Here is a 27,654-nt window from a genome sequence, read left to right as displayed (position 1 = left end):
GTCCAGTGAAATTCTCAAAACAGCATATGCTCATTTTTTAAGTAAAAGGTATAGTTACAAAAATGGCATCATGTACTCATTTTGAGTAATGGTTGGTTCTAATGCCACTTGCCACACGGGCAAGCCTGCTTGGCGAAACTGAGCAAATTTAAGGCAGAGTGTGTGGTTCTTGTTTTTCAGTGGCGCCATCTATGACCAAGAATTCGACTTCTGCCACATCATACGTCAGACATGTTTACAAGGCGGACCCATTCATACATCCATTCATTCATCAACACATCGTAATTTTGACCTGAATCAGAGAACGATCGGTCTCCAATCCAGTACCCCCAGAGGTTTTGATTTGTTATGGGAACATGGAGGACTTTGCGACTTGACGGAATTTTGACGTGCATCAGTCACCAACTTTCTTCGGCTGGTGAGGTTCGAATCCACGAACTCTCGGACATGGGCCCAGTGCCCTACCGACCAGGCTATCCTGAACTATTTCGAGTATTTTGTTATTTAAACAAGAGTGGGCATACTATCAAAAATGAGTGTATGCTGTTGTAATCATGCCAGTATACTAAATAATGAGTACATATGGTTTTCAAATTCGACTACATTTGTTTCGGTGCTATTTTGTGACATTTTCGCTCAATTTTGAGGAAATAACCTTTTCTTTTTTTTACTGTTCAGTTGTTAAGCTAACACAATGGCCTCTTTATTCAACCATATTTAAATTTTTGTTAAATATTCCTTATAATAATAAATAGAGGATAATTATTAATGGGAAAAATCTTCTTACTAGCATATCGTTATGATGAAACAGTGATTCGATAAAATAGAACGTTACAAAATAAAATCAAGAGACAACACAGCTTTCCTGTTGCAATAGCAAACAGGAAAGCTGTTGATTTTTACGAGAACTGATACTAGTACTCTTTTGTATTCGTATTTTAGATCATAGCTAATAAAATTTAGTTAAAAAACTAGTAATAGTTACATTAGTTATCAAATAATCGTAACTTTTGTTGTAAGATCATATTTTGAAGTATAATTGTTTTAATCAGATTCTAAACAATTTGACAGAATTTCCCATTGTAAAATATTTTTATCAGTTCGATTTAAAAAAAAAATATGTCCACGTAGCAGAAGAACGTTCATCGTACAAAGTTTTTTTCAATGAATAGTACATTGTTTACGGCAATCAATAATATAATTGATTATTATTACAGCGAGGGAATAAAGGAAGCAAAAAATGATAGAAAAAAGGAAAATTACGCTGAAAAAATTAACAGAATGGTAAAATTTGCCGTATTTATAACTCTATGGAAACATCAAAGAACTCGGTAATCGTTACGAAGCGCTTTGGTAAAATTTGGTAATTATAAAATTTAGTAAAATTTGGATTTATAATATGTGATAAAATTTGGTAATTCTGGTAAAATTTGGTGATTTTATCATAAGACTTTAGAGCAGAAACCATTTATTTGGTTAAATTTACTTTTTAGTTTTGTATTTTTACTTAATGTGTGTTAATAAGAACTATATTTTTGAATACCAACACTTGCGGTAAACCATTACCATATGAATTTAAAAAATACCAAATGAATGGTCTAAATACTGTACTTTTGTGATGTTTTTACTTTTGTTTTCAAAATTATGCTTGTTTTTTTTAAACCATAAATACTATTACCATTCAAGTATACTATAACTTTACCAGAATTTCCTTCTCATTGTTGACGGATTAATAGAGAATTGGTGAATTGTGAAAGGTTAATCATTGATCAGTTAATGTGTGAATCTGTATATAAATAAATTTAAAGAATCAAAACCTGTCAAACCCTAAAATATGTGGTGTAGAAGATATTTAAATATATTAATAGACAGATGACATTTTAAATATATTCTACATTTAAAAGGTAATTATCATAAACATTTAAATATAAATATTATGTATATATAACGAGTAAATGAGGGGAAAAAAGAACTCATGTAAAAATCAAGCGAGTCACTGGATCAGCGAATCAGTGAATCGGCAAATGAAAGAATCAGTAAATGGGCAGATCAAAAAAAAAGAAAAAAGAAAGAAAGCACGAAACGTTGATAGACACTAATGCGATTGCAAATGAATTAAAACTGCATGAAAACAATATTCCAGACATAGGTTATGTAACATTCAACTCCGTAGCCTTATAATATTGAACCCAATCCGGAAGACAAGGGAACTCCTGGATCGGTGTTGGGAGACATATGCCACCGTGGAGGACTTTTTGATCAAGCTAACCCTTTTTTGCGTTACATGGAGAGGAAGACCACGAGAACCTCCCACGGTTAGCCTGACGGCAAGGGGACTCTAACTTATGATCCGTCTACCACTGAGGATATTTCACGTCAGCACTGTGGTCGGTGCAAGCCGGATGCGGAATTCGTATCGACTTGGACTCGAACCCGTTTCGCTTCATTGGAAAGCGAACGTTCTATCCCCAGACCATAATTTTTATATACTAATCTACTAAAAAATTAATCATCGTAAACGTTTGAGTGAAAACATAGATAAATCGAAAATTATTGCTGAGAAAGCCATATTCGGCATAAAAAAATCAGTATACCAGATATTCTCTAAACAAATCATGAGACTAAATACAAAGCTCGGTGAAAAGTTACCATTCTAAGAAAATTCTCAAATGGATTGCGACCCGAAGACTAAACTCTCATGGATAAATAATTGTTAGCGTCGACAACATTCTCCGGAAAGTCGACCACTACGAGATTTGAGCTTTGTATGTGTGTAGGACTCGTATTTACGATCTCTCCTTAATTGAATTTCTTCGGAATCGTAGGAGTACGGAATGTGGAAATCTTTCCTTTTTCTAATGGCTCCTTCATAACTTACGAGCCCAAAACCCCCCTCTTCTAATAATCACCCTCCTTCTACGTAATTTCCCCCACCCCCTCTCATTGCAGAAGGTTGCTCACCCGGGTAAAAACAAGCCCCAGGAATTAGAACGCTACAATGATTTTACCTTTCCGCGACACTGAACGGGACTTTTATGTTACCCGATTATAACCCGGGCAAAGAATTAGGAGAAAGCATTGCCCCTACCTTCTACTTTTCATGGTTGGTTTTTAATTTCATGATTTATTTGTACCGAAACAAAATGTTTCAGAGATTTTGCTTAAATAGCATTTTCTTGGAGGAGATCTCGGATGTTGCTCTTTTTTGTTGTTGTAATTTTCTATCACTTTTTAGTCGATACTCCTTTGAGTAGATCAATCTTGCATGCCCACTGATCAACTAGATCATTTTTGTGATTTAATATTTTATGAAGTTATGGGAAGTATACTTCACACTAACTTTATTAATTTTTAAATGTCGTCTGTAAGATGTATTCCTCCTATGATTTGTGCAGCCATCTTCCGATAACTTTAGAAAATACAAGAAAAAAATAGAAGAATGTGTAACAGTAAAGGTTAGTGTTGGGTCAAGAAGATTAAGCAGCTCGTGTGAGCTGCTCTCTCTCTTCTGATGTCTTATCGAGTTTATTTGTAAAATTTAAAACATTTCGGTGTATAGTTGCCCCCATTTTAGATGTTAGAGTATACAAAATACGTTTTTAAGTATAGAACTGTAATTATCGTGCAAAAATTACTTAAAATTGACAAAATAAAAATTGTTTGGAAAAATTAGCGCGAATATATAGCTAACGTTGTGCTTATTTTTTTTAAAAATGAAGTCATAATTTAATTCTAATGAGCATGAAAATGAAAATTCGGTTTGTCAGTAAATAAACAAAAAAAAAATAAATAAATAAATAAATAAATAAATAGAAATAAAACTGTATCAGTGAAAAAGTAAATAAAAAATGAGACTACATGTACTGTAAAGAAGTTCCGCTTACCTCGATACCAGAAATGGGGGCAACTATACATTAAAATTTCTTACAGTGTAGTTATAAACACAAAATTTATAAATTCGATTATTTATAAGCACAAAAGTTCTTTAAGTTTATTGTCAGTTGTTTACTGGAAGTAAAATTGTTAAAATCCTACCTTCCCACCAAAAAAAAAATAAAAAAATAAAAAAAAATGGTTTTTTAAAAATCAAATAAATTTGTAGTAATAAGATAAATCATTTTCTGTTCATATAAACCAATCATAATTCCAATAATATTTTAACATAAATTTAATATTTTATAACTAGAAAAATAAAGCCCTATAAAAAGGTTACATATGCTATCATTTTTCCTGACAAACTTAAAATTCATATAAAATTTCAAAATACATAAATAAAACATATTATGATTTCGGTTCGAAAGATTGGACGCAAAATTATGCTAAACTAGACTTTTCAAATTGTACAAGAAAATTTTTTTGGTGTAAAACATCTGAATTTTCACATCGACAATTGAGTTGCCATCTAGCGGAGATTTTGAAAACTTTCGAGGAATCTATCTGGAAACCGTTTCACATATTAATGTTACTAATTACTGTTCGCCACAAACTTTCCGTATGATCTAAAACCGTTTTGAGATGATAAATAATCAGATAACTGCATAATAGAACAACGAAATCTTTTAGACATGCTGTTTCTTTGAATAATCAGATGAATGGATAATAGAACAATAATGGAAACGAAATATTTTAGCCGAGTGACTCTTAGAGTTATTTAGATTGCTAGTGTAGCCTGTTAAAGAATCACACTGAAATATTTGAAAAAGAAATCTTTCTAAAATATAAAAATGCATGTGTTAATTTTGAACAGGAGTTTATTAAGCGACTAAATATCTAGCTATGATCTGACGTAACATTTTTGTTTTATCTAAAGTAGAAAGCCATTGTCTCCTCTGTTACAGTTGTTTTTGATCTCTACAAAATAGATAGCATCACAAAATCTTTGAAATACTTCATTGAAACCCTTTTAAGTATTTTTGCAATGTTGATAAGACATTACAGAAATGTAAATGAAATGCTTGAATATTTCGTTACTACGCTTGGTATGTTCCCTTTATAAAGTGTATCCATCCTAATTAGAGAGCTATGGCATATGGGTAACAATCTGTGATTGGTTAGGAGCTAAAATTTATGGGTGGAAAATGAGGCAAAAATTTTCTTGCGAAGCTAATGTGCAGTAATCGACAAAGTATCTCTATTCGACAGAATATCAAGATTTATAGGCATGCATTCCATTTTTTTCCTTCCTCTAAAATTGTTTTCTCATCGCTACGTATCTGTTATATGTAAAGTTAGAGTTAAATAATTAGTGATAATAATTAGTGATTATAATAATTTGCGATACATTTTGTAAAATAATGACTACAATATCTATATTTGGCAGCTCTAAAATTTTTTTCTCATCGCTACGTATCTGTTATATGTAAAGTTAGAGTTAAATAATTAGTGATGATAATTGGTGATAATAATTAGTGATGATAATTGGGGATAATAATAAGTGATTATAATAATTAGTGATAATAATAATTAGTGATAAGTTTTGTGAAATAATAACTACAATATCTATATTTGGCAGGTTTGACAAGTTATATGGGCTATTATACACAAAATATTTATTAATTAAAATAAATTTATGTAAATTGAACGCATTTTTTTAAAGTGTGCGTAGGATCAAACACCCTGTGTTGATATCAGAACGTACGCAACTTCATTCTCACTCACAAGGAACAAAACTTTCAAAAATGCAATAATGCAGATTGTGGTACATAAGACTTAAAATTGCTGCAAAATGAAATTAAACTAACATTTTTCACACACTTGAATATTAAAATTTTTAATCTTATCACAAGCAAACAATGGACATTATAAACTGGACATACTGACAATATAAATTTAAAATATTATGAAAGAAAAAACAAAAATGTTACGGCACACTTTGTCTAGTTTATTTGTTAGATAAATTAAAATTTTAAAAAAACAGGAAAGATATATTTATACAAATTTCATCGTTAAATCTCTTTTACTTTTTGGCTAAAAGTAACAATAAAGCTTTTACGTTAAATTCAAAATGCATAAATATGCATGGTATAATCAAAATCCAGCAAAAAACTCGATTGAACACTTTTTTTATCATGCTTGACCAAAAGAAAACGATTTCTTTCGGTGACTGTTGCTGTTTGACCAATGTCCACAGCCACAGGATTAACACCGTAAGTGATCTCCGGAACAACTCCCAAAAGGGGATCCGGAATCCCGTAACTGCGGTTACGTCACTTTTAGCCCTGATTACGGCCTTCGGATGCGACCCTAAACAATCCGTTACTCAATTGGATAAATCGAAGCTCCTTTCTTGGTGTATATAAAAGCCGATTTACTCCGACCTCATCCAATGATCGCAATAAACTCCGAATTGTTCCGATCTTGCCGAAGGAGAGGTTTATTCGAAAATGGATTGTTACACGATTGATACATTTTATGGGCATAACTTAAAATATCGAATTTGTTACAAGAAAAAAAATAGCTTAGAAGTTCCTTTTAAAAGAGGGTGTTGTGGTGACTCTTAGGCTAGAGCAGTCGCCTTTCAACGAGGTCACCCAAGTTCGAATTCCAGTGACGATTGGTAGAGGGCAATTCTGCTCCCGACTCGCTGGTGTAAAATATCCTCAGTGGTAGACTAGCGCTAGTGGTAGACTCAGTCTATACGTTTGAATCCTTTTGCGGTTGGACTTGACATTTTCGAGGTTTTCTTCTCTATGTAACGCAAATGCAGGTTAATTACATAAAAAAGCTCCCCACGAAAGGTAGTTTATCCCAATGCTCTTGATCCAGGAGTTTTCTTGTTTTCTGGGTTGGGGTCAAAATTACAAAGATATGGAGATGAACATTGATAGTCTTAAAATCAGTTTTCAGCTGGCTGTTTCAGGCCGATTATAAAATAAAATAAAAACACTGCTGTAAAAAATTTTAATTTAATATATTTAACTATTAACTTTTGGACAGCTTATAGACTATCAAAAGAAAACAATTTATGGTTTAAAAATGCCCTTTTTAGTGAAAAATAAATATTGGTAAGTGCATGGAATCTCGAACTTAGTAGGAAAAGAACCTAAATCGGCTGTACTGTGCCAAACGTAGACGACATCTACTTTAGGTAACCAAACTAATTGTTGTTGTCAACTAAGTCTGAAGAAGAAAAAATCCAAGCAAATAAAATAGATTCCCCTGAGGTTCCTTGGGGTCGTGAAACTCATATTTATCTCAGGAAACTTTTGGGACGTTAAAAGTTTTGCAATAATCCAAAAATTTGTATATCTGGGCAAAAATACAGAGTGATTCGTAATGTCTTAATTTATGTATTTTGAAGCGTTGGTCTTGTAAAATCTGAAATAAAGAAAGTATGCACATGAATTTGATTAGATTTGAATTAAAGATTGATAGTTTGATACATTGATAGTTTGATAGATTGATAAGTTTTCCAACTCCGATCAATTGACATTGAGATTAATAAATGCTAAGACGGTATTATATTAATGCTAAGCCAGTTAAAAATATACAGAGAAATGCAAGCATAGAAACGCATTTACATCTTATGAACTAAAATATTTATTTTTAACCCAAAAAACATGTAATATTTTGATTTCGTCACTACTATTAAGCGACTAAAGAAGGATTATAAAATTGTGTGTAAAAGGTGGACACTATAAAGCATCCTCAAAATGTTACGGGGATTTGTTTAAAATGTATAAAATAATCGATGATTATGAGAATGGGCTATAGTAGATGGTCCGGGGTCCATCCTAACGATAATCCAAAGATAATATTTGTGGATGCAAGTATTACAGTATTAAAATTTAGATAGGAGGAGTGAGCAATGGTAGTATCACTCGATCTTCGCACCACACTGCAACACCACTGACTGATTTTTTTGATCTCTTACAGCCAGGGATATTATATTGGAGAAAATTCCGACTATAGGAGAGAGCGCAATTCTATTAGTCATCAAGTCTTTAGTCCGGAGTATTTAACGCCTCAGAGAGATTTCCTTTTGCATTTAAACACAAGACTCAAGATACCAATATTCCGAAATGACATTTCTCTTTCATTCAAAAAATTTTTTTTGGACATAAGATCATAGCATTGATTGTTTAGTCTACCTAGAGTAGCAATTATAACTTAAAACTAATTTCATTTACTTTTATATTTTGTTCTTGACTGTTCTCGCAAAAAATGATTAAACTATATGTATCGGTGTAAAGTAGCAGTCATTATTTTTGTTACTGAATAACATTAACATTTGTTTTCACAGTAAAAATGATACACAAAGAATCAGTTAAATTAATTTTTACAATACGACTTAAACTGAGAATCTTTAATTTAGAATGCATTTACACAATAATTCATAATATAAAATTAATCCAACGAATGCGTTGCACTGCGAGAAAATTGAAACGAATTCGAACTAGGCTTAACAGAAGGGCAGTCAAGACAAATATTACGTGATAAAATCCTTTATGAAGCTCTTAGAGGTTTAAAAAATTTTAATATTATTGTTAGTTCACAACTAAAAACACACAACATGCATATTTTAACGGAGAATATTTGTTTCTGTAAAGAATTCTTACTAAACCTTTCTGGATAGCAAGCAAACTACTTGCGATATTCGACTTGGCGTTTCTTGAATATTTGGTATCCAAAGCCCGCCTACATTAATGTTTTTGGAAGTGAAAATAATTCTCGTATTGTGTGAAAGCGCGAGTTTGATTTACGATTATTTAATTTTAAGCATTTACATTTAAATTGTACCCTTTAAATCATATATGAAGGCTCGCTTTGTTTTTGAACCGGAAAAAAAAGTTTCTTCACACAATTGTTTGGGTTTCTCAACTTCAAATTCGGTGAGACACTACAGTTTTTACTGCGTAAGGAATACGTGTCACTAGTTGAAACCTAGGCTTTTTAATTTTTCGATAATAATTGTCTGTCAAATTCGAAATGTAATATACTAACCTGAACCGCATATAGAATATACATTGCCATCTGGTATAACTATAATATGCCGATTTTCAAGGTTGATTCATTGTGTTAAAAGAACATTTTCAAGTTTCGAAATGTAATATTTTGTTTTTACAATTGATACACAACTTGTATCTGTTAAAAAATAAAATGAAAGAAGGCACCCCTTAATAATTTTTATCTATTTCTAATCGAATTAAAATGTACTTTGTTATTTTAGAAATATTGCAATTCTTTATCATGAACGTAATACCATATATAAGTTTTTCTAAGCTTGTAAAAGTCTAAAAAATAAAAAACTTTTAAAAATAGTTTATAAAGTTTTTGGATAGTTTAATGTATTGAATTTAGTAGATGAAATCATGGAAAATGTGACAGTTTTATACTTTTTTGAAATATCGAACACATTTTGAATTCAAAAAGTTAAACTTTTTCTGACGAAAGTCAGTCACGACTTTTTCAACTAAAGAAAAATATATATCATTCCATTATGCATAACGTGCATATAAAACTTGGAATAAAAAAAGAAAAATCGAACGTGGACTTCAATAAGTTTTCTATATTTCCTTCAAAATATTTAAAAGAAATTCGGGATACGAAACTATTTTCCTATTATGGTCGGCCATTCCAGGCAAGGTACCTTGTCATATTTTCTAACCCCTATAATTTAGCTTTTATAAAATAAGTTTCAAATCTACGGCCATCTTGTAGTCAAAATTATACCTTATAAAACGATAAAAACCTTTTCTACTGAGTTTTTCTAGTTCAGACTGACTGCTTTTATGAACAGTCCGTTTTCTTCTTTTCTTAATACTGAAATCGCCAATGCGACCTTTTTCCCTACTTTCAAATAACGCATAGAGAGAAATAAATTTTTACTGAAATAACTGAAATAAATTTCTTAGAGTAAAATTTTGACAGTTATTTTTGAAATAGGTCTAAAAATATTTCAGGTTATACGTATACATTAAAAATATTCCTTCCTATATTATGAAAGATGGACCATAACTATTAACAGGGAAATATCTAATAGATTCCTTAAAAACGTAAATCTAATAAAATTTTTTGTAAAAAAAATTTAAAGACTCACGTATTTGAGTTTATAAAGTTTGCATTAAATATTTGTATAAGTTATATTATCATTGAAAATATTTGTATAATTTAAGTATCAAAATTATACAATATTAGAAATATTATTTATTGCTCAATATTGTTTAGCACTGTTATTGTATTGCATATTGTTTAGCATCACTATTCATAACCTAGAAGAAATACATGAAAAAATATGTTTGAAACATTATTTCAAAAATATAAACAAAAATTTAACTATAGTAACAAATTAATAGATAGGAATAATTAGAAAACAGATCGAAAATCATAACAATAACACATATTTGATATTTAAACAGTTATTATTGATGTTTAATATTTTTTGATTACTTAAACTAAATGCCTACAATTTCTTTAAATGTTATTAAAACAGCTTAAGTACACCCTAATACAATTTTAATATACGTAATAAAATTTAAATATACTTAATCAAACTTAAATATACTTAACTAGAATATACAATGAGTATACTGTTATAATTAAGAAGCATACTTTTAAAATAGAGAAACGTTATAAAAGCATAATTATCAAGCATTATTGAGCTAGTTTTTATGTATATATTGTAAGTTTCAAAGTTATGCAGTTTAATTCCATCTTATTTTAATGAACAAATTGATTAATTTTTATTCCAAGTTTAAAAATAAAAAAAATTTATCAAAGATATATATATTTTACTAAGATATATATTTATAGATAATATTTTACAAAAGATATATATTTATATATAATATTTTACAGAAGATAAATTGGAAATTCAAATTCTAAAACCAATTAGCGTCTAAAAATATATAGTGTCTAGAATATAAAATTGGGTAAATACTTTTGATAAAAAATATATTTTGCGTTGCACAAAAAATTATATTTATTGCATTTTTGTATTAAAATAATAAATCATTTTAATGATAAAAATACTCCAAAACAGTGTATTTATTGTTAGAATGGAATAAAAAACTTAGTTTTTGCCCTTTCAAATATGATTTTATTGCATAATAACTTTATTATCAGTTGATTATTAGTATTACTTATTATCATTTAATTATAACAGTATTATCCCTTAAAAAGTCTTTAAAAATAATTTAAACACCCTAAACTATTCAGTTTGCTCTAACTACTTGAATAAGTTGTCGGAAAGTTGTAAGAAATCGCCTGACATCCATTTAAGTATTTGGAACATAAAATATTCTACACCATGCCTTACTAAAAATTCGACTAACTTAGCAGTCTTCGAACTCGTATGCAAGTAGTACAGCTCCTGAAATCAAAATGGGCCACTGCAAATTCGAAATGAGTGGCTTTATTCGAAATCGTCAATATTTTGTTGCCGGTGGTGGCAACGGTGGCAAGAAAACGACACTACAGAAAAACAAGACATCACCATCAGAACATAGAATACTTAAGGAACTAGAAAATAGTGCGATAACCGCCTTGACTTAACCCTAATGATTCAACATTATCGATGAACGCGAAGATGTTCTACTCTCTGGAACAGCCTGCAGTAAGTGGTGCCATTTTAACAAATAGCTGAAATAATTCCCTCCCTTTTCCCGATTTCCTACGCACGCCATTTTAATGTATTTGAAAGCAAAATCTTATGGTGGGGAGCAGTTTCTAAGTCGAGTCGAGTGCTGAGCAAACGTATGCTTAAGAACTAAAGATATTTAAGAAGTATTATGCGCCATTTTTTTTCTTCACCTCTTTGTGGTAGAAGAGTAGAAACTTCACTTAAGCAAGCAATAGTCCGTATGGAGATTTTGAATTTTAAAGACCTGTATACTCATTTGAAGTGATTATGAGGCTTATGATTTTCTATTAACTAAATGAGCTTGGTCCGAATATATTTTATGGCTTATTCTCTAAGGAATATGTTTAATATAGGTGGAAATTATCCGAAATCTATCACAACTTAAAAATCGTAAGCATTTTTGGTAAATGCTGTTATTAAAGTTTGAAGCAAATATGGAAGTTTAATACCGGGTATATGTTCTAATGACATGTCTATTAAATTTTAATGTTGTTTTTTATTGGTTACATTTTGAAAAGCATAATAAAAGAAAACATTATTTAAAAAAATATATATATATGCATTGCAATAATCTTCCATTTCGTGTCTAGTCCCTGCTCAATCTTTAAAGAATAATCATTAAAATCTTAGATGTACTGTTAAAGTTTCCTAAAACCTTTAATTATGTTTAGCAAACTGAAGCCTTCAATTCAGTCGATTCAGGACCTCAAATTCGAGTTCTAAAAATAAATCCTAGTTTATTCTTTAACCAAGGAATATAATTTGTTACTGGTTACTTTTATCAAAATAATGTTATGTATTTAAAAATTTTTAAAAATAAAAATTATGTGTGTCCCATTTTTCTTCCACAATTTATCTCTGAAATTGTTTATATTTTTACCTTTTGGGTGGAGAATAGTTATAGTCATTTTCACATAAAATATTGATTTTAAAAAATTTATTTCCTTGCATATATGTTATTGATTATAAATATTAACCAAAATTACGTGTTATAAAAGTTTTAGATTTACTGTTTCATATTTATAGCTTGAAACTTATTTTGTTTCTAGATGGACTATTTTCAAACTAATGCATTTAAGAAAGTTATGATCATTCACTGAATTTATAACCTGTGTTTGTAAGTATAACAAATTAATAGATTTTACATTAGCTTTTTCTTCAATTGAATTAAAAATTTAATTGATATTTGACTGAATGAAATTTTCCGTCAGTTTCTTATTAAACTAAAGCATTAAAGTATTTTCTATCAATTTTTTTATTGACTGAAATAAAATAGGGGAATAGATACTCTGTTAAATTTTAATTGATTAATATACATAAATTAAAAAAATCAATATGAACTTTTCATTGGCTCTGGCAGAAATATAAAAAAGAACAAGATTCCCTTTTAATATTTTAGCTAAAATAATGAATATATTTTCTATCAAATATTTTCCTAATTGCAACATAACATCCTAATTGCAACATAACTCTACTAATTTTTAAATCTATTAATTTTTTAATTGGTTTAAATCTGATAAAAAATATCTATTAACTTTCACTGACTGAAACATAAGAGATTCTCTATCAACCTTTTAATTAACTAAAATATAACCGAGAAATCAATTTTTGTTTGATATTTTAGTAAATTCTTTATCGTCATTTCATAGACTGAAATGGAAATAGAAAATACATTATCTTTTAATGTTACATTAGCTCAAATATAACAGTGATTCGTTATTAACTGTTTAACTGAATAAAATATAACAGAGAATGGATTCTCTATAAATATTTTAATTTGCTGAAATTGATATACAAAAGAAATTTTCTATTAGGATTTTAATAGAATAAAATATTTAAGGAAAAATGAGAAAAGGACTATAAAATATTTGACAAAAGAACAAACAAATTCTCATCCACAATTTCATTGGCTGAAATATATAGGAGATTCAGTTCTTATTTTTTTTTAATTAATGTTAAAATAGAATATATTGTACATTATCTTTTAATGTTATATTAGCTAAAATATAAAAGTGATTCGTTATTAACTGCTTAATTGAATAAAATTTAACAGGGAATATATTCTCTATAAACGTTTTAATTAGCTGAAATTTAAATATAAAATAAATTTTCAATTAGATTTTTAATTGAATAAAATATTTATGGAAGAATGAGAAGATGATTTTAAAATATTTGACAAAAGAACAAATTCTCCATGCACAATTTCATTGTCTAAAGCATATAGGAGGTTTAATTCTTTTTTTTTTCTAGAAAAGGTAGGAAATTTAATGTTTGACAACGAAATCAAAAATCATTTTTACTTTCTTTATCAGTTTTTAACATATTTTTTATTTTTAACTTCTTTTAAACATGCGTCTAATTTCTAATTTGTTTTTAAACATGCTTTTAAAAGTAATATACTATTTCTAAAATATTTGATTAAGTAATATCAACGTGTAAAAATAAAGCAAATGAATCCAACATGAGTTTTGAAATATATTGTAATGCTAATTCTAATAATTACAGTATTGATTAAAAAGGGAATAATTATCTGCATTTTACATTAATTTTAGATATAGAATATTTTTCATTTATTTTCTAAAATGAAAAATCATCTCAGAAATTATGTGACACATCATCTAATTAAACTCTGAAGAAGCTAAAAAAAATCTGTTTAAAAGAGAAAATTTTAATAATTTTTAAAAGACAAAAATAAATTTCAATTTCAAGCCTCAACATAAATTAACCAAACGAAGCCTATCTTTTACCAAACCACCTAGGAAGGAAAAAATCTCAAAACTAATGACATCCTCATCCATAATTTAAATTTTTTTTCCTACTCTACTTTCTCCAATCATAACAAGTTTTTCAAAACTTAAAATTAAACAGTGAAAGAAGAGGGAAATTATTCTAAGAAAATATCGGCGTTGAAAAGCACATTGTTCCGGCACTTTGTTTATACTCATCAAGATGGCGAGGCACTTTAACGCCAAGACCAGGTGACATTTTCAATTTTGGCGGATTTTAAGCTGTCCTAGGGATGAAAAATATTTCCCACAAGTGAACTACTAAAGAGGGAAAAATTAACAATTCATGCGTCCATAAAAAAAAAAAAAAAAAGTAAAGCGGGAAGCGAGCGCAAAATAAAGAAAAATGACGTTTTGTGAATGATAGATCTTAAGCCTCCGGTGTCAGAGAGGTATTTTTTAGCTTTATTTGATAATAAATTTTTCCCTTTTTTTTTCTCCATTTTCACGAAGAGTAAAAATAACAGTAGTCTTCTTCTTAGCTGGAGTGAAGGGGGAAAAATTAAGTCATAGATCTTACGACGTCTTTGTTTTGAGAGGAAAAAGAACATGTCGGGAGTGGTAATTTTGAAAAATGGGTTTATTCCCATTTCATCATTTTCTTTTTTATCATTATCAATTCGGATTGGATGCGAATATAATCGTAACTTTTTTATGAAAAGAAAAGATAAGGGCAGAGAGAATCAGCAACATTGTAACTCTTGTTGTCAAGGATCAATTTTATAAGTCGTGTAATGCTTTGAGTTCATATTATGTTTATATTTTTACTGCGCAAAAGTGAGGCGATGGAATATATATATATATATATATATATATATATATATATATATATATATATATATATATATATATATATATATATATATATATATATATATATATATATATATATATATATATGTATATATATATATATATATATATATATATATATACATATATATATATATATATATATATATATATATATATATATATATATATATATATATATATATATATATATATATATATAAATTTCTTTGATTATTTGATTTGGAAAAGCTGTGTAATGTTTATTGATAATACTGCTTGTGGAAATGAATGTTTTCATTTAAGTGAAATATATTGTAAAACCAAGGGGTACTGTATGGATTTTTTTTAGAAGCTGTGGAATAAAGTATATGCAGGGGGGCTAAAAAGAATGGAAACGGTAAAATATTTCGAAATATGAAGAAAACAAAACGGTCAAATATCTCGAATCATGAAAAAATAAATAAAACGTTCATATATGTCGAAATATAAATAGGTGTTCAAATATATCCAAATATTAAAGTCAAAAAATTGTCAAATATTTCAAATTATATGGAAGAAAATTGCACTCCATCCCTTTCATGGGGGTAGGTCGGAGGAAGATGAGTAGTATAACCTCTTTTCTTTATTGCATATTTACACCGAGAAAAAGTATAGACAAAATTACCCGAATATGGTGAAATACTCCATGGAACGCCAAAAAACTCCGTAATTTTTACCGAAGCGTTTATGAAATGATTTTGATAAAATTAGCAATAAAATTTGGTTTTATAGTATGAGATAAAAATTTTATGAATTTTTTAAAATTTAGTATTTTTATCGTTATACTTTATAGCGTGGCATAATAACCATTTGTTCGGTTTAATTTGCTTTTCAGCTTTGAACTTTTCACTAAATAGGTAAAAATAAAAACTGTAATTTTGAAACCAGAATTTCCAGAAACCGTTGCTATATGATCGAAGAAATTATCGAATGAATGGGTAAAATACTGCATATTTTGGTTTTTAGTACCAAAATTATTATTATTTTTTTTTTACCAGAAATGTTATAACCCGACAGTGCTGTAATTTTTCCAGATTTTTCTTCTCCTGTGTAGAAAGCATGTTGAGTTTTGGTTCGAAATCGAAATGAAGATGGCATGAAAATTATTTAAAAAAGAAATATATCGACAAATAAAACAATACTTGTTTGATATTTAAAAAAAAAAAACAATTTAATGACTCTATACTAGGTTCCGCCCCCTGAGTTCATATAGAATATGACTGAATTGTAAATTATTTCAGGAAAGAATGCTATGTAAAAGTATGATGTAAGAAACAGATAAGACCAGAGAAAATCAGCAACAATTTATTGACTGATCGTTGACTGAAAAAGACTGATCGTTGAATTTATGGAATATTATGTAGGATTTTATGCATGAATTCTTAAAATATACCATATTGAGTTTCTGAAATATTTGTTTTCTATCTAAATTAATCTGAATTATATCGCTTTGACTATAAGAATGGCTAAAATTTAAAAACACGCCCTTGTTTAGGTTGTGAATTTTATCATAATTTTTAGAATGAAAAATGAAATAAAATTTTAACAATTCTAAAATATGGATTTGTAAACCTGACTACTTATGATATTTTCTTTTTTTGCATAGTTTTTGTTTAAAATAAGGATAATTTTATAAGATGAAATTGCGCTTTTAATTTTTTTAAGAGGTGAATTTAATTATGGTTTTTTAGAACAAAAAACTAAACATAATTTTTTTAGATAAAATTGTAAGCCTCTTTACTCCAGGTGAAAATGTATTTATAAATTCTTTTCTTAAATGAAAATTTATGTATGATTCGATAAAATGAAATTGTAAATTTAATTCTCTATTATGTGATTTTTATCATAGTTTTTCCTTGAAAAATTGAAAGCTAAAGATAATATTTGAAAAAGAAATTGTGAAACTAATTACTCACGATGTGACGTTTATGTATTATCATATATTTTCGAATGGGATATTAAGCATAATTTTATGAGAGAAGTTGTAATTCCAGTTTTTTCTGGATTGCAAATATAGAATTTAAATAATAAAAATTAATAAATACCGAAATATACCATAGCTATATACCAAAATGTCATTTAAAAGTTAAATTAATTTCAAAATTTCAATTAAAATTTCAATTAAATTAATTTCAAACTTTTTAAATCAGAATTTTAATTTAAAGAGTAAGAAACATTTTCTTGAGGAAAAGTAATATTGTCTAGACTTCCATAATTTTTATATAAATCATTTCAATTATAACAGTTAACTATGCAAAGTTTACGTTAGTGTACATTTTATACTTATTTTATACACACTTTACAATTAATAATTATTCTCATTATTTTAATATATTTTAGTTAAAAGCATATAAAAAATTTGAATGTTACTTAGAAAATGCAAAACTAAGAAACCAAAAAATTATTTTTAGCAAGTTTATAAATTAAATGCAGTGAAAAAAATGGATTAGTGAATAATTAAAATATAAGCCTTTTTTTAATTCTTTTACTTTCCATTTTATTAATAGAAAGATATTACTTTTCTTAAAGCCCTCTTTTAAAATTAAGAAAATTAACAAAGAAATTAAACTTTTGTAGGAGATAAAAAAATAAAGAAGGGATCTTATGGTATCTTGAATACCAAGCTAAGTTGTGCACCTGGCATATTTGAAGGACTTTAATATTAAAAGACCGGGCTAGACAAATTTAATTAGTTTTTCATGCGGGCGCAACTTTTCTCTGCGTTAAGGAAGGGGACAAAAGATTTTTAATATTAAAAATTTGTGAAAATGTGTTTACTTTGGTAAAAATATTACTTTATTTTTAAGAAAAAGTCTTCGCAAATTTAATGAGCAAACTTTTAGTGTATATCTCATATGTTTCTTTTAAATTTGTAAGGAAAAGTCCAATAACAAACTTTATTGAATATTTCATATGAAACATCTTTATTTTTAAATTAGCTGAAATAAGCATTACATTAAAAATAATATTTATTTTTTCACACCTTAAAAAAAAGAGAGGCAAGAAATAAGCTCTCTAAATAAGTACAGATTTTTTGAATTTTAATCGAAAATTTATGTCACGTATAGGGACAAAAAATCTTTAAGCATAGGAAAAACTTTTTAAAAACCTAAAACATAATTAACTAGAGCAAAATAATAGCATCGAAACCTGTTTAATTGCCAGAAGTAACAGAGTGAGGATGATACAGGGTAGAAAAATGTACAGATGAAAAGATCTCTAATTTTATTTTGCGATTAAGCAGATTTTGATATTTTTACTTTTGGCTTAATGATAGTACTTCGTAAGATTTGACAACGTTTTTTGCCCACCTAAATACTACTTTGTGATCTCTAACGCGCACTTCCTTCTTGATATTATTTTAACTTCATTTTCGACCAGTATTCTAAATATATATATATATATATATATATATATATATATATATATATATATATATATATATATATATATAGATATATATATATATTAAGGGTGGTGATTACAGAGCTCATTGAATTTAATTTAGAGTATAAAATAAAAATTTTAAAAATATTAAAAAAAAAGTATATGTAAACAGTTTGATCAACTTAAGATTATTTTAGCTACAATGATAGTATTTTGAATTTGAATTATTGTTTAATTCATTTGTGGTGAGTGAAAGTGAGCGCAGTATTTGAAAACTATAATTGCGCAGAGAAAAAAAAGTATGGTCAATACTACCAGAATATATAGTCAAACATACTTTATTTCTGACTCTAAGGGAACACCAAAAAGCTCGGTAGTTTTTATCGATACGCTTTGGCAATGATTTTGAAAAAATTAACAATAAAATATTGTTTTTATTAAGAGATAAATTTTGGGGATTTTATCATGCTACCTTGAGCATCTGCTTAGAGCGTAGTTTAAAAACTATTAATCCGAAAAAATTAACTTATCAGTTTTATATTTTTGACTAAATGTCTACTTAAATTTCCAAATGCAGAATTTCTGTTACACCATTACAATATGAGCAAAAATTACCGAATGAATTTTTTAAGTAATGAATGGTTTAATAGTGAAAATATTTTGGTTTTGCTAACCTAAATAACGTTTTTTTTCCTTTTACCAGAAATACCATTACTATATAGTATGGTAATTTTAATTTTACCTGAATTTGTTTCTTCGCGCGAATACTCATAAAAAGTGCTGGTCACTAAATGATAAATATAGTACTCAATTTATAGTTTCTTTTATTTATCTGTAGTACAGAATGATTTATATGCTTCAGTGTTTTTCAATCTATTTTCATTTTAATATAGTTCCATCATACTTTTTACTTCGAATACCAAAAATAATTTTTAATTTATTGTCTCCTTTACCATGGGTGACCAAACTCAAGAGAATGTCGACTTTCACCAGTGAATGTCAGCAATTTCATAGTCGCAGTGATGAATGTCAGAAATATTTGCTATATTCGATTTTATATTAATTTATTCGTTGATATTATTAAATTTATTCGTTATAATAATATCTGCTGAAGCATCAGTGTTCAAAGTACCGGTAAAATGCATACTGGGCAATGCACTTGACCATGAAAAAACATTGATGTAGGGATTATCGGGCAAATGCATACCAGGCTTTGGCACTGAACCTTAAAAAAAAGCATTGATTTAAGGCATACCGGGCAAATGTATACTGGGCAGTGACACTTAACTAAACCTAGTATATATTTCGGACATTTACCAAAGCGACTATGTGATTGTCAACATTCACCGGTAGAGGTCAACAACCACCAATTTCGGTCATTCATAGTACCAAATATATAATTAAAAATGTTAAAAAAATATATCCAGATTTTTTAAACATAAAAAATTGCTTTTTTATTTATTTATTCTTTTTTTTTTTTTACTCTTTTGGTCAAACAAAGATTGGATTCAAATAGTGGTAAAAATAAAACATTCCAAATTTAATTCAGGTTACAAGTTTTTCTCAGTAACTAGATATCTATTTTTTAAAACCAATCAAAAAAATTATAATGTATCCACAATTCAATCTCTTTCCGTAATTAAAATTTCTTTGAAGAAATATGACTTCAATAAATGTTCCGAGAAAAATATAAAGAAGAAAAATATTAAAAAATTACATGTTCTATTATCTTCCGAAAATTCATTTTAAAAACTAAAATGGCAATTTATTAAGCTGCAGCTTAAAAACTTAATAACTCCAGTAAATGGGATCTTTCAATAATCATTCTTTTTTAAAGATCATTTATATATTTTGATTGATTTTTCCCAATCTTAATTGAAAAATTTTAAATTTAGATAGACAAATTATACGATCAGGTAAAATAATAATTTTACAAGAATTTACTAATCAAAGTGATTGCATATCATGTGACTCCTGAAACAAAAAATAAAAAGAAATAAAGGTGCATAGTGACTTAAATATGCAAACGACATTTTTCCAAGAACAATTACGTCGAAATTATTTTTCTCTTACTGTGTTCGTAAATGGACCGTTCAATTAAAATAACCCATTTGAAAACTAAATTTTTTGTCATTAGGGTCTTTTAAGAATCAGAAACTTGTTCAATGTAAGTTATTATTTTAAACATAAAATGTGAGCCTAATTGTCCTTGTAATTTAAAAAGGTTTTTAATGTTAAAAAAGATTATATTGGTATGTTTGAAGAATTGCTGAATAAAAAAAATATGTTTTCCTTTCGTTAGAGATAATGAATATTATTTTTATAAAAATAAAATAATCATTCATATCATATTTTTATGCTTGAATTTCTTCAAAACTATTAAACTGGAAATAATGCGTTTTAGCAAGAAAAAAACTAATGAACATTATTAAATGTATTTTACTAACTAGTATAAAAAATATTTGTTTAATATTTAAAATTTCGCCACAACTAAGGTATGAAACATAATTTGCAATTTTGTTCCATTTATTTTGAAATTATAATCGCCAATTATTATACTGCTATCTTTAAGAACAAATAGAATCGTTGAAAAATACATTTTAAAATGCCAATACAATTAAGAAAAATACCAATTATATCTTTAACAAGAAAACACCATTGTGTCTTAAAATAATTTACCTTCATTTTTAAAAAAAACTCTTATGTCTTACATTTTTTAACCATAAAATGTTTTGGTTTTCTTATTTATTTGTCACACTTATATTTATTCCGATTTACATTTTTTCTATAATATTTTTGTAATTTATTTTATTCTATTTCGTATTTATATAATGGTTTGATTTTTATGATCGCGGTAATGAATTGTTTATTTATTTATTAATTTTGTTTCAGTACTTAATGTTTTCCAATTCCGTATTTTTTTCTCTGTCCATCGTACTTCATTTAATTGTACATGTTTATCTCCCGTATTAATAATTATTATTCTTATTGAATTATGTTAAGATTAATTTATTAGGTTTTCAATCTTATCATTGTATTTCGTAAGATTGTATGAATGTATTTGTTGATTTTAGTAGCTGCCGCGTTTTTTTTTACTGTATTTCATAACACTGTACCTGTAGGTTGCTTGTAGTTTTCCTTTCATTGTTTATCTATAATTGAATTTCGTTTAGTCATATTTAATTATTTTTTGTAACTATCATATTTGTTAATCTTTTTATTGTACTCCATTTAATTATTGTAAGGTTCGCCTAAGTTTAATTTTATTACAGCAGAGAATAGTTTAACTTTCATATGAAAAGGTGGCAACATTCAGATATGTAAATAGAACGCTTCGCAAAAACATATATTTCGCTGTTATTATTTTTCATTAAATGCTTTTATAAAATATCTCTTCGCTTATTTGTTGTATTGCATATTAATTAAATTCCTTGTCATTCAACTTTATCTTATATTATACTAATAGACTTTTTTCATAAGCTCATAAGCGCCGTTTTTATTCGTTATATTTTCTCTCAGTACAGATTATTATTTTATCTATCTCTGTCTACATAATTATGTGTATATATATATATATATATATATATATATATATATATATATATATATATATATATATATATATATATATATATATATATATATATATATATATATATACATATATACATATATATATATATATATATATATATATATATATATATATATATATATATATATATATATATATATATATATATATATATATATATATATATATATATACGTATATATATATATATATATATATATATATATATATATATATATATATATATATATATATATATATATATATATATATATATATATATATATATATATATATATATATATATATATATATATATATATATAAGGTTTAAAAGCTTTGTCTCTAATTATTTAATTTTTGGTACTAAAATTAAAAGAAGCGCATTTAAATTAATTTAATCTTTTGATTTTTTCGTTCTTTTTTTTTATTCAAAAATAAAAACAAACCTTAATGGTATTTGTTTTCTAAGAAAGCCCCATTATCTATACTAAATTGTTATTAACATATTCATAATAAATAAAAATTTAATTAAAATTTTATTTAAATAATATTTAAAAAAAAATATTTGATCGAATTTTGAGCAAATACATTAGGAAAGCTTAAATTTGACATTAAAAAAAAAGAGAGAAATAGAATACGTACCTCTACAAATTTTCGTTACATCGTAGAGGAAAAAAAATTCAATTAAATGAAAACGAATGCACTCCAATATTTTTTAAAACCTTATTTTGAAATAAGTAATTAACTGTGGAAACAGCTTAATACAGGCAAATATTGCGAGTAATTTTTTTCCGGCGGGTCGCGTTACCATGGAAACGCTAAGTAAGAAACGGAACAAAAAAAAAAGAGATTAAAAAAAAAAAAAAAAAAGTTATATTGAATGCAGAAAAGGTTGATGGTCGCAAATATTGGGATTGCGAAGAAATGTTTGAACACAAACTTACGATTCCAATTACAGGACTTGGCGAAAAGAATTCCTTTTTTCAGATCGATTTCCATAAAGTTCACTAATGATTATTTATTAAAAAGAAAGGAATGGTAATGAAATTCCACTATGTGTTCTTTCCCTTGCCCCCCTTCATTTATTTGTTTACTCTAAGACTTTCACTTTGACCCCCTTTCTTATTCTGTGCAGGGGCTTCAAGTATTTGATTACATTGGCTTACTAGTATCTTAGCGAAAACTCATTTCGAAATGGGGCGTTCCAGGAAAAAGTGAGTATTTCGAATTTGCCAACGGGAAGGGGGGGGGAATATTACTTAGATATGTTCAGGAGTTGAAATAATTGAAATAAAATTGTCATTTTTAGTTTTGCAGGATTAAATAACATTCTTCCGTTTATTACATTAAGGGAAAAGGAGGGGGAAATGGAAAATTATTAATTTAAGCTTTGGTTATTAACTTTGCCAGTAATGAGTTTTATTGTTAGGGTTTTGGCACTTTTTTATGCGTGTTATAAGGAAGAAATTATTTCTGATTAACTTACGCGAAAAGAGTATTTATTAAACTTTTGAATTTTTATTTTAGTTTGAAATTTTGGAAAATTTATTAAATAAGGAATCACTGAGTGAATCTTGTAAGTAGAAAAATTCTTTGGTATAGAGGAAATGAAATGTACGAAAAAAGACAAGCAGAATAAATGAATCATCAGATAAAGAATGAAGAAGAAATTCTGAGAATTAGTAAATAAATGAAATTAAAATAGTCCAATAATAAAGAAATAAATATATAAGGGTAAGCGGAATTGTCTTGTGAAAATAAATAAATTAAAACGAGCAAATAAACAACTACAAAAAACGAATAAGAAAGGAGACAATAAATTAAAAATTATTTTTGGAGTTCGAAGTAAAAAGTATGATAGAAATATATTAAAACGAAAATAGATTGAAAAACACTGAAGTATATAAATTATTTGGTACTAATTTTATTTCTTCTAAAACAGAATTTATGGAAGTACACTGCAAATAAATTCATTTTTTGAATATGATTAGCTAAAGATTCTACAAAACAAAAAAGATTTAATTAAATATCTTTTTCTTATGGATCTTATAATATCCCAATATTTAGAATTTTTTAAATTTTATGTTATTTGAATAAATATAAAGGAGAATTCGAAGACCTTTGCCTTGATATCGATTTTACGGTTTCGAAACCATACTAGTTGTAAATGGTTAAAAACCGCGTGAGTTTGAATTATGGCTTTTTAAAACACACTAATTTTAAATGGTTCTAAAACAGTAAAGGTAAGAATGTACTTTACTATAAACTTTTCGAATCATAAGATGGGCAGACTGATGCCGCTTAGTTAACTGTAATTATAGAATGAAAATTCTAATAGTGTATTCCCACATTAAGAAATTGTATAAACAGACGAAGTTATTTTAATCGAAGCCTCAGTGGAAAACCGCCTTTCCACAGAGGAAAAACATAGTTGAATATGAAAGGTTGTTTTAATTGAATGAATTTCTCCTTAATTGGAAATTTAAGTATTTGCATTTAAGAAGATTTAAACTAGATTAAAATTAAAGTTCAGAATAAAAATTCGATTGTTTAAGTTAGATAAATAAATTTCAATATCCTGCAGAAATCTACATTTTGCACTTATATTTATAATAAAAATTATTTACTAAGTAAGAAATGCTCCTAAAATTTGCTTTAAATTATTTTTTTACAAGTATCATAAACGTGTTCTTCCAATTGCGTAATTCATCTTGCATTCGGCTAAATTTCTACAATTTACTTTGGACCAAAATTACATTTTCAATAATCTATATCTTTGCAACCAACGTAAAGTGAACACAATTATTTGTCGTTGTCATTATAAAAAAATTATATGTAAAATATTACATAAAAAATATATAAAAAATTGACAATTCGAATACCTTGAATGTAAACTTATGTTTCTTTCTTCTTTTAAATTTTATTTCACTGAATTTCGAATAAACCTGCATTACGATTATTGTAACTGGTTTGGTTTACAGTTATTTTTTAGTTCGAATCTCTAGTTACTTGTAGAATAGCGTAAATGAATAAAACAATATATCGGCTTGGTATCAACTCACAAATAGCTTCTTTTACGAAGAAATTAGAGTAAGAAATATTAAAGATACATAAGACAAGATAAAGCAACAAAACCTTCTTAAAAGCCGTAGTCATCAGACACTATTTATAACTTTCAGAATACATTCCGCAATTATTAATGACTACTTTCCCCGTAGAAGAAATTGAAAATAATTTAACACTTCCTGTCAACAAAAACTTCAGCTCCCTTTCTTCGGTATCTATCCCAAATACGGAGCAAGTCTTGACATCAAATATTAAGATTTCTTACCTTCCATGGCCAAATTGACAATGTAAGAAGCTACCCCATTTATGCTGGTCTTTTAAAAGACGCCTGCACATCTCCTACAGAAAGTATTTATTATTTTTTTGGCCTTATTCCGAATTTCCTTACATCTTGATGTAATTTCTGGCGTAGAGAAATGTGCATTGGGGAACTTCCCATTAACAAAAACAAAAATTAAGCTCTCCTAGGGAGAAAAAAAAGAGTGGTAACTAGGGGTGATGTCTTTCAACCACAAATAAATTAAGAAAAGAACAAAGATTAATTTCGATTTAGCACTGCAAAATTTTCCCGGTCTTACCGGAAACGGTAATTAATCAGTGCATTATCTGCGGTTGCAACTTTTGGCTCGTTTCTTTTGACAAGATAATGGTGACCATGATAGATTGAAAACTAACAACAAGAGAAGGCTATACCTATACCAGGCTCGCATTAAAAATGGAGGGGGGCTTTCTTTTGCTTTTTTTTTTAATATTTTTTTTTGACATTTTATTTTGATTTTCTAACTAAAGAGTGTGATAAAGTAAAAACATAAAATAAAACGGGTTAAAAAATTCTTTTTTTTTTTATCGAGGCAAAAGTTTTAAAAAGGGATCTAAACAGTTCTTGATGGATGAAAGTATTTATTTATTTTTTGAGAAATTGTTATTATTATTTTTCATTTATTTTACTTGAATTCTACGCTAATTTATTAGATATACGTGTGCGTGTACATTTTTACGTGTACATTTTTGCATGTAAACATGTGTTTTAAATCTCAACTTTTAAGGCGAAAGTCAGATTAAAAAGTAAAATGAATTTTCATTTGACAGTATTGAAGTAACCTTCATATCATAGTATCATTCGTGTTTTTATTGAGTTGACTGTTTTTGAGTAATCCACAAAAATATAACTTATTTTACATAAATTTTTTAAAAAACCACCATTTTGTAAAATAGTTTTAAATAACTCCATGCTCAATAAAAAAGGCATTTATTTAGTTTAAAAAAATCAAAACGGAATCAAATTTGGATGCTTTTTTTCCTGCAATTCATGAGTACAGCAAGTTATGGTTAATTTAAAAAATAAATTATAGATATTGTATTATATAAACACTAATTGTTTGAATTTTTGTATTTGTAACATGATAAAAAGAAGATTAAAATATGTTCAATAAGATAAAAAAAATGTATTAAGTGAAGTTTGTCACAATGGTTGCGAAATTAATTTTAAATAAATGCTTCTTTTTTTTCTAGCTTCTACTGTGATATACCCTCATAATGCTTGGTCTGATTTTAAAGCTTCTTAATTGAGTATTTCTTGCCAAAGGCAAGTAAGTTAATCGTTTTATTTTATTTTGATAGTTTAGTAAATTGTCATAAGTGTTTCAAATCAAATTTGCTGAATTATTTGGAGATAAATCCAAAACATTGATTCCAATAATTTGATTCGAATTCTATCAGTTACTTTAATAATTTGGCTCAACTGAAAAGATCAGTTGATTTAATTTAAGACTAATTTAAATCAGTGATTTTAATCCAATAATTGTTCCGCAGTGGACTGATCATTAAGACACGGTTCCCAGCAGATCACCGAAGTCAAGCATCACTGGATGAGGTCAGTGTGCGGGTGGGTGACCCACTTGGATCAGTCTGCGTAGGGACCGAGGGTGTACGGTATTGGTCCTCGTTAAACTGTGCTACCGTAAAGTGCTCAACTTCGCGTGCAGGTCGTTGGGCTACCGAAGCGGGGGTGCCATCCCCTCTGCAGAGGATCAAAATTGTGATGGCATGTCCTCGGATCATCCTCCGGGATGTTTCCCAGACCGTCGCCAATAGCTCATTGTGCAGCTCTAGTGCGACGTAAAATGAACTACAACAACTACAATAATCCAATAATTCTAATACGTTCAAACTGAAAAGTTCATTATTCGAACAAGTGGATTTGAATCATTTAAATAAACTAATACGTTTGATTTGAATAATTTCATTCGTCGCATTTGTTGAATGTAGGTATTTCCTTGTTTTCAGGTAATTGTTTTCCAATAATTTGATTCGAATTCTATTTGTTACTTTAATAATTTGGCTCAACTGAAAAGATCAGTTGATTTAATTTAAGACTAATTTAAATCAGTGATTCTAATCCAATAATTCTAATACGTTCAAAC

The 27,654-nt window shown here is 27.5% G+C and overlaps 1 long non-coding RNA gene across 2 annotated transcripts in view; it reads left to right on the top strand.

Moving 5' to 3' along the window:
- LOC107441404 (uncharacterized) overlaps positions 1–27,654 on the top strand; it is a 279,536-nt gene that overhangs the window by 75,415 nt on the left and 176,467 nt on the right. Inside the window, exons 3-4 of one of the 2 annotated variants that reach the window (XR_001583730.4) lie at positions 12,631–12,698; positions 26,744–26,820. This is a non-coding gene — a long non-coding RNA (uncharacterized LOC107441404). The remainder of the gene's footprint in view (positions 1–12,630; positions 12,699–26,743; positions 26,821–27,654) is intronic. The other variant, XR_015435857.1, reaches the window with a different exon arrangement.

The sequence above is a fragment of the Parasteatoda tepidariorum genome, chromosome 1 (genome assembly GCF_982258835.1).
Source record: "Parasteatoda tepidariorum strain Cologne lab strain chromosome 1, Ptep-v5.0, whole genome shotgun sequence".
In the NCBI taxonomy this organism is placed as follows: Eukaryota; Metazoa; Arthropoda; class Arachnida; order Araneae; family Theridiidae; genus Parasteatoda; species Parasteatoda tepidariorum.
This window is presented reverse-complemented; position numbering and strand designations above follow the sequence as displayed.